A 9,673-nucleotide genomic window follows, 5' to 3' on the forward strand; every position below is an offset into this window, starting at 1 on the left:
TTGTAATTTAGTGCTTGTTTGTCACACATTATTTGAGAAATTAAAGAGTTTTGAATAATATTTTTGGAGAATGTGCAGTTAAAAAGTAAAGAAACTTTATTAATTTGTTGTAAAATATTTTATTGTATAAATGCATGGTAGAGAATGTACTTGTAGCAAACTACTTAAAATTTTAGAGTGTGATGAACAAGGTTTTAATTCTAAACATGTTGGTTAGTTTTTCAATTGTATTGGATGAATGTTTGAACCATATTTTCATTTATATCAATTCAAGATGTTAATTTAGGAAGTTCTTGCATTGTTTGATTGATTTTACATACTCGTTGCACTATTTGGCTGTTTGGCCATCAGTTGAATAATTAGTTGCTTGCTGTAGTGTACAAACACTCTCAATAAGTCTAGAACACAATAAAATCAACTGTGAAATTAGAATTAAGAATAATCTCTTTTATACATGCAATCTTATTGATAATCTAAACTAGATGCATGACTTTCATGTGAATTTAGACTAGGAATAGGATCATTTCATGTTAGTCATAGGGTGGTGTCTATTGGGAAAGAGCAATTAACATATTAGTTTTATCGGTTGTCAAAAATGCATGAATTGAATAGATTAATTATTCAGAGTTGAAATAGATGGAAATAGGAGGATACATGAATCCAATATAAGTATTCACATAGATAAAATCAAAATTTACTTGCTTTATTAGTATAGATTAGAAGCAGTATAAACAACCACAAAATCACTCTTTTACTATTACTACTCACTCGAATTTAACACTGACCGTTGAACTATATTTTAAAATTTATTCCTTGTGGGAATGATAAATTCGAAACTCACTATTTCTATTACTTGTACAAAGATCACATACGCTTGCAAGTTTCAACGTAACAATCTTGTTGGAAAAGGATTCCATTTTTACTACAAAATATATCTATATTTACATTATCATTGTCATTTATATGAAATCCATTTGGCGTAGTTCATACTTGAAGGGCTTGTAATTTTTATTAGCAGATAACTCTTGCTTTCACTGGATGCTTGCCTCTTGTTTCTTGACCGCTCATGTGAAATTATATAATGAATGTAAAGACATGTTATAAAGAAATGGAAAATGGTGCTAAGTTCTTTGCTAGATTAATATTAATCTATGAATTCAGACTACTTTATATTACTAATTTACTATGTATATGTGCTTATTATGCTGTATTTGTTGCTTTGAAGTTGTATTTGCATTTACGTAATTTTAAATAAAATATTCACACTTTTGTGAGTCTCTCTTTACTTGGACGCTAGAGATGGTCAAATGTCAATGACATTCGTTCTTAGAAGACGATGATATTGACTGTTCATATGCAAGTCACAATGAGTTGGTGGTAGTACTGTATTTTATGTGTAATTTAATGGCATTTTACATAAGTCTCCAGCATCTTCTCATAGAAATAATGCTTTTGGAAACACCTAAATTCCAATTGGAAGCCCCATCTGACTTTTGTATGCTTGGTTTCTTAAAAAGTACATCTTCATTTTTTATCTCCATATTTGCTTTCAAAACTGAATCTTCTCCATATTCTTGCAACATATTTATTATTCTGCAATCTTGATCTTGTTTGAATTGATATAATAGTCAAATCATATTCTTTGAAGATATGAAGCTATGCATCAGCAGCTCTATTTTGTTGATTTGTTGAATAATTTATGAAATTTAAACTATATAAACTTTAAATTATTGTCAAAATCTCCATGTCAGATAACCAATAAAAAAATAATTGATGCGAAACATACCTTGATCTATTGATTTGTGTCTCGAATAATAAATCTTGAATTAAATTTTTTTGAATCTTGCCTTCCGGAAATTTGATCTTGATTCTTGATTATGGATTCTTAAATTTTTCTTCTTGAATCTTGAATTTTTCTTTTGTGAGTTTTGGATCTTCCTCTTCAATATGCATTCCTTAATAATTTTCGTGTTGATGGGTGTCACAAAGAATGAGAAGTTGCATATGAATTAGGAAACACAACCCTATATATAGTTCCCATATATATTTTGCTCATCATGAAAACAATTATAAAGGAATCTGGTCTCTACACATAAAAATCGAGACCACACTTTATTTAGATACCCTAAGCCCAATTAATTCTTTATTAGATCACTTTAATTTTGGGCTTAATTTTAAAATAGCATGTATACACAATTAATTACATAGTCGGCCCACATGGCAAATTAATAATTTTCCAACAATCTCCCACTTAAGTCATATATGTTATCTTATAAAAGTGTATAACCTTATAAAGTTAATACTTTTACTATCATAACCAAAAAGCATCTCCGAACAATCTTGTCCATTAATTATGTCAGTATAGGATCAAAGCGGTCTTCGTTACAATTATCATAACTCAACCTTCAATGATCACGTATATCAACACAATCAAATGACATAGATTAATTATGATGTATAGCATGAAAATTACATGTAATGTGATCTAATTATGTCTATTTTCAACTGGTTCTACTTTATTCTTTAATACGTTATACTTTAATGAGATCAAACCAAAACTGAACTGAATATTTTATTACTGAATTAAACTTGAATGTGCACAACCAAAATTATGTGTCGGTGACATACTACTTGCTTGCAATGATATAAGATTATTCTTTAGAGAAATAGAAACTCATTCATTGCTGGTTTTTGGTTTTGTTTGATTTTATCGAAATATATTATGCATGCGATATTATTCTCCTTTTGGTGTTTTAGATAGGTTTGCTCTATAAAACAATCCATAGTGTTTAGATCTAAGGCTTTTTTTGTGAACAATCCAACTGAGGTTTGTCCTGTGAACTCCAAACCAACCAACCCAACCCAACACAACCCGACTGAACTTGATTGAGTTGGGTTGAAATACATAATTGATTTGGGTTGGGCTGATTTTATACCAAACCGAACATGTTGGGTTGGGTTTGGGTTGAGTAAAAACTCATCCCAACCCAATCCATGCCCACCCCTACATACAATACTAGGAAAATATATTTACTCTCACTGAACTTGTGATATACAAAATTATCAACTTCATTTGTCTCAAAACTAAATGAGATGATTATTTGATGAAATTTGTGATACCATTGACGGAAAATTTACTTAAACACATAGATGAATTTCTTTAATTTGCAAACCATTTTCTTTGGGTCTCATGATACAAAGTTTTCTAGTTGCACCATATATATCGTCTCATCAATGTCACCATTGAGAAACGTCGTCTTTACTTGAGTTAATTACCCCATTCATCACTGAACTTTATCAAAAGTTTCCACTAGTTCACTAAACTTTCAAAACTACGTGGTTAGTCATTGAACTTTAGAAAGTGCAACCCCATCCATCACCGAGCCAACTTATGTTAAACATCTTAATGGACCGGATGACGTGGTGGACGGAATCTATGACATGGCATGTTTTTGTAAGAGATTTAGGTGAGTTGGACTTTTTTTCAATTGGAAAAACACATTTTTAATGAGGGAAAAAAGAAAAAAAATAAAAAGAAACTACAACTAAAACTACCCAACCCCATAACCCACGAACCACCCCCGAAATTTACTCCATTTTTAGGAAATGGCAAGGTTCTCCACTTGATGACTTTCCCGCCTTCACTACTAGTTCTCAAATCTCTATTGTAAGGGTCCGAACTAAGGACTTCACTGGAAAGTACCTTTCCAGTTTCATTGTCTCATTGACTCCAATTATGATTATGAACTAGATTGTGCAGTGAAATATTGGACCTGGGCAAGTCAAAATCTCTTTCTCGTTCTCCAAACTCACGGCCAGTGTCACGCTCATCATCAACCCAATTAGATCTCAGACTGAACTGAACCATGACAAGACTCGAGGAAGAAGCCCCGGCTAACTCCGTGCCAGCGGCCGTAGTAAGACGAATGGGCAAGTGTTCTTCGAAATGACTGGGTGGCAATGGACCAAAAAAGTATTCTACCTGCTTCCGAGCAGGATCTGCAGTTCGCAAACTGTCCATCCTATGAACTTCTCCAGCATTCTGCAACAACTCATTTCCAACAGTATTTCTTGAAGACTGTCCATGTTGCCTTATATTAGCTAGCAGACTTGAATGGCAAGTGTCCCTCTTGTCATCAGAGGTTTCCTTATTCACCACCTGCTTCTATTTTTTGTTCGAAGCCTCCTTTTGTTTCTGTGATCAGTAATGAATCCAGCACCGAAGTCTAGCTAGGGCGGAGCCGCGAAGCTTGACTGTTGACTGTTATCTATTGATTGTCAACAATCAACGATCGTAATAGCCTGGTCGTTTTTTAAAATTTGATTAAATAATATTAAAAGTTAATCAATATATATGTAAATGTACTAAAACGTAAAAATTTCTCACGAGTTTTGAATTGAGCCCAACATCTTTTCAATTAATTTTTTTGTCAAATACCCTAATCAATAAATCATAACTCGTGAAACATAATTTCATTTATCATAAATCACAATTCTCCGTAATAAGTTAATAACTTGTAAAACATAAATTACAAATTAACTTATTATTTGCTAAAAATCAACACTCAACCGACAACATTCATGATCCAAATTTCAACCCTAATTGGCTAATTCCTAAACAAAGTCAAGAGTAGGACCATTGGACCAACACCCAAGTGAAGTGACCCAAACGACCAAACCCAAGTTCCAAGTCCAAGTTGTCCAACATGCAACAGTGAACAGAGAACAGTCTAACACGGGCAATACTCATGACTCAACTCAAACTCAACATTCAAATTTCAACATTCACAAATCACATTAACATAGATGATAGATCATTGTCTTCATAGATACAGTGGGCCAGTGGCTTAAAACAAAAATAAAATTGAAAAAAAGATAGAAACGAAAACTGCGAAAATCGAAATGGTCATCGAAGGTCTAAAACACTGTCTTGATGCCGTCCTCTTCCTTCAGCTTTGCCAATTCGCCCAATCGCCTGCCCCTTCCTTCAACTTCGCCGCCAATCGTCCCTTTCAGATTTCAGCCTTTGACCTTTCACAGTTTTACGATTTAGAGTGGAGGGTTACGAAATTTGGAGTTAATTTAAGGGAAAATGAAATTATATGGATTATATGGTGGACCTAGGCAATTGATTTGGGCCTATGATTTTAAAATTAAAGAGGCCCATTGTGAAGAAAATCAACCTAACAAACAACAAAACAAAAAAAAGGCCTGCCTCTTCCTCATCTCCTCCTTCTCGTCCATGAACTGATGAACTGCGTCTGGCATGGCATTTGCAACAACAATACAACTGCCTCGACGGTCTGAACATTTTGGCAGATCCAGCTAGGGGCTACCCTGGCTCGCCACTAGCTGAATCTGCCACTGTCTGTGATATGCCTAATGAAATAGACCTTACAACCTACAAAGAGGAGAAATACTCACTTTATAAGGGAAGAAAACCACGAACCCAAAGAGGAGGATACTTATATTCTAGCAAGTTGGCTCGGTGATGGATGGGGTTGCACTTTCTAAAGTTCGTTGTCTAACCACGTAGTTTTGAAAGTTTAGTGACCTGGTGGAAGCTTTTGGTAAAGTTCAATGATGAATGGGGTAGTTAACTCTCTTTACTTCCATCTAATGTAGCTCAAGATCCTAATGTGCCACAAGTGCCATATTATAATCCTGAAAGAGTTTTTCATTGATACTGGAAAGAAAGTCTCTTTATAATCGATGTGTTCCCTTTGAGTAAAGCCCTTTGCAACAAAACCAGCTTATATCTTTCTGCATTACCCTTCGAATCCTTTTTGGTTTTAAATATCCATTTGCAGTCAATGAGTTTTGTACTTTTAGGCAATGGGACAAGTTCTCAAACGTCATTGTCTTTCATGGTTTTAATTTCCTCATTCATGTCATCAATTAACTTTTGAGAATCATCACTTTGCATTGCTTGGTGAAAGTTGATTGAATCTTCTTCCATCAATCCAATGCCATCCTCACGTTCTTGGAGAAATACTATAAAGTTATCTAGAATTGCACTTCTCCTTTCTGTAGTGTATCTCCTCAATGGTATTTGTTCTTGAGGTAGTTGAGTTTGTTCCTGTGGAACAATTTCTTAATTGTTTATAGGGGTTCTGGAATATTGTCTTGATCCAGAATTACTTCTTAAACAAGTTCTAGAGCAAAAATTTGTCCCTGTCCAGATCATAATCAATTGCAACAGAAGGAATATTTATATATTCCTCCTCAAAGTCAAAATTCCTAACCTTATCTCTCCCCACAAGTTCTACATTCTCAAAAAACTGGGCAGTTTCTGTTTCAAAAATTGACTTTGTAGTAGGATCATAAAATTTCTAACCTCTTGGCCTTTCAGAATATCCAATGAAATAACAACTGACAATTCTAAAATCCAGATTCTTTTGGGCCTTACATTAGCTAAACAACTCCAAATGTGCAAATGTTTCAAACTATGCTTCTTGCCTGTCCAAAGTTCATTAGGGATTTTGACAGTTGCTTTACTTGGAACTCTATGGAGAATATAAACTGCAGCTTTTAATGCTTTTCCCAAAGAGATTCTAGTAAGGTAGAATGACTAATTATACTCCTTACCATGTCAAGTGTTCTGTTTCGTCTTTCAGCAACACCATTCATGCTAGGAGAACTTGGCATGGTATACTGTAGGACGATTTCATATTCCTCTAAGAATTTAGCAAAAGGCCATAGACGTTCTCCTAATCCGTCATATCTGCCATAGTATTCACCATCACGGTCAGATCTAACGTATTTTATTCTTTTATCAAGTTGGTTTTCAACTTCGACCTTATAAGCCTTGAACATGTCCAGTGATTAGGATTTCTCAAGAATGAGATATAGGTAGCCATAGCAAGAATAATCTTCTATGAATGTAATAAAATACTATTAACTATTCAAAGAGGCCGAAGGGAAGGGCCCATAGATATCCATATGAATTATTTCTAAGCCGTTTGAAGTTCTATTGGTACCTAATCTCCTTATGTTGGTTTATTTTCCCTTAATACAATTTATGCAACCATTGAAGTCTGAAAAATCAAGGAAATCAAGAATTCCTTCTAATACAATCTTTTACATCCTCTTTCTATGACCTAAACACTTGTACCATAAATGAAGCAGAATTCTCATTGGTTAATTTGTGCTTAATACCTCATGAATTCACATGCAAGATTTCATTATAGGAGGTAACAGAATTAAGCAAGCATAGATTACTATATCCAGATAAAGAACCGTACCCACAAGATTTGAATCAAGAAAAAGATTAAATTTATTATTTCCAAATGAACAAGAATAATCTAATTTGTCCAATAAGAAAATAGAAACCAAATTTCATCTAAAGGATAGTACCACAAAAGTCTCTTTCAAATCCAAATAAAAATCGATCTTTAACAATAATCTAAAAGTCCCTATTGCCCCAACTTCAACTACTTTGCTGCCACTCACATGGATAAATCTTTCAACATCATTTGGCTTCAGGCTGTTCAGGAAATCCTACATAGACACACTTATATGAGTGGTGGTACCGGAGTCCACCAAATATGTATAGGTACTGAAATTAAATTAACCTCAGAGCAAACCAAAGTGAGAAATATACCTTTCTTTACATGCTAAGCATGTTATTCGGTACAATCCCTTTTCAAGTGGCCCGGGATTTCACAAAAGTAACAGCAAGAGGATTCATCATTTTCAGGCTTTTGCTGTTTCTTTTGAGCTGGATCAGGTGCAGTTTCCTTATTCTTTCTTTTTTGAACTTGTTCTTCGAGGTACTAGCCAAGTCATCACTTTTAGTCTTGTCCTACTTTAGCCTTTCCTCTTATTGCATACAGTATGAATTGAACTCATTTAGAGTCAACTTTTCCTTTTGACAGTTGTAACTGACCTTGAATTGATTGTATTGTGCAGGAAGAGAAATCAAAACCAAATGCACAAGCAAATCATCAAACAGCTCAAGCTTTAGTGCCTTTAGTTTTGTAGTAATATAGAACATCTTCATGATGTACTCCCGAATATTTCCTTTACTTTTATACCTTAGTGAAACTGAATTCGCCAAAAGCATACTAGTTTCGACCTTACTGCTTTTTGTAAAGCATTTTTCAATATTATTAAGAAATTCATTAGTAGTAGTTACCCCATCGGAAACAGCACCCCTGAACAATTCTGGAATACCACGCTTCATGATCATAAGACTCGTGCGGTTTGAACGATCCCACTTATCAAAGTCCTATTTTTCATCAACAATCCCACTAAATGCAGCAGGTCGTCCAGTCCTTAACGCAAGGTCCAAGTCCATGCAACCAAGAACGATCTGAACGTTCTCTTTTCAATCTTTAAAGTTGGTTCCATTTAGCACAAGAATAGAATTGATTTTGACAGATATTTTAGAAGCAGAAGAATTAATTAAATAGAGAACAAAACCAAAGAAATACGTTCACATTAGAATCTGTATTAAATAATAAATATATTCAAATAATGGTAAACCCTATCACAAGATACGAGTACAACATTGATATTTAGTTTTTGGACAGAAATATCAACTTGTAAGTGGTACTCTTAGCAAAGTAATCAAATATTGACAATAAACTATGTCAAACAATAAACATATCTTTGGACCAATTTATTGGTCACATGAAAGAAAATTTACAATTGTCACATATGTATTACCACAGGTGTGTAAGTAATTCAACCAAACATTTACCTTTCTTTGGGTCGATAAATATCCTCATGAATTACAAACACACAACACTCCTAATAATCCAAATAAATTGATCTAGACAAGAGATGTTATTTTGGTAATGTGTTGCTTCAATCAATTTAATTTGAACTTTAACATCATAATTTGAATTTTAATTGATTAAACCTTTAACCTTTTATTTTATTTTTATTTATCCCTTTTTTCGTTTTGGGTTCCGAAATATTGGTAAAATATCTTAAACTCAATATTTATATATCTAGGGTTTGAAATTCATATTCGGAAAAATTTTATTTCTCATATAAAATTTAATTACAAATTTCAACCTTAAAATTCTTTCTTTAATCTTAATGGCTTAACATAGATTGGCTTCGATACTACTTGTTGAATAATTTATGAAATTTAAACTATAAAAACTTAGAAATTATTGTCAAGATCTCCATGTCAAATCACCAAGAAAAATAATAAATGCCAAACATACCTTGATCTATTGATCTATGTCTTGAATAATAAATCTTGAATTATAATATTTGAATCTTGTCTTACGGATCTTTAATCTTGATTCTTGATTATGGATTTCTTGAATTCTTCTTCTGGATTCTTGAGTTTCTTTGAAAATTTTGGATATTCCACTTCAATATGCTTTCTATAATAATCTTGTGTTGATGAGATGATACAAACAACGAAAAGTTGCATATGAATTGGGAACCATAATCCTATATATATTTTCCATATATATTTTGCTCATAATAAAATACAATTCTATAGAAATTCGATTTTTACACATAAAAATCTGGCCCACACTTTATTTAAATGCCCTAAGCCAATTAATTCTCTTGCTAGATCACTTTAATTTTGGGCTCAACTTTAAAATAATATTTACACACAATTAATTACATATGTCGGCCCACATGGAAAATTAATAATTCTTCCAACAGGACTTTCGCATATACTAGCCATTTAGTTCCATCTAGA

Source organism: Olea europaea, chromosome 6 (assembly GCF_002742605.1).
Source record: "Olea europaea var. sylvestris chromosome 6, O_europaea_v1, whole genome shotgun sequence".
NCBI lineage: Eukaryota > Viridiplantae > Streptophyta > Magnoliopsida > Lamiales > Oleaceae > Olea > Olea europaea.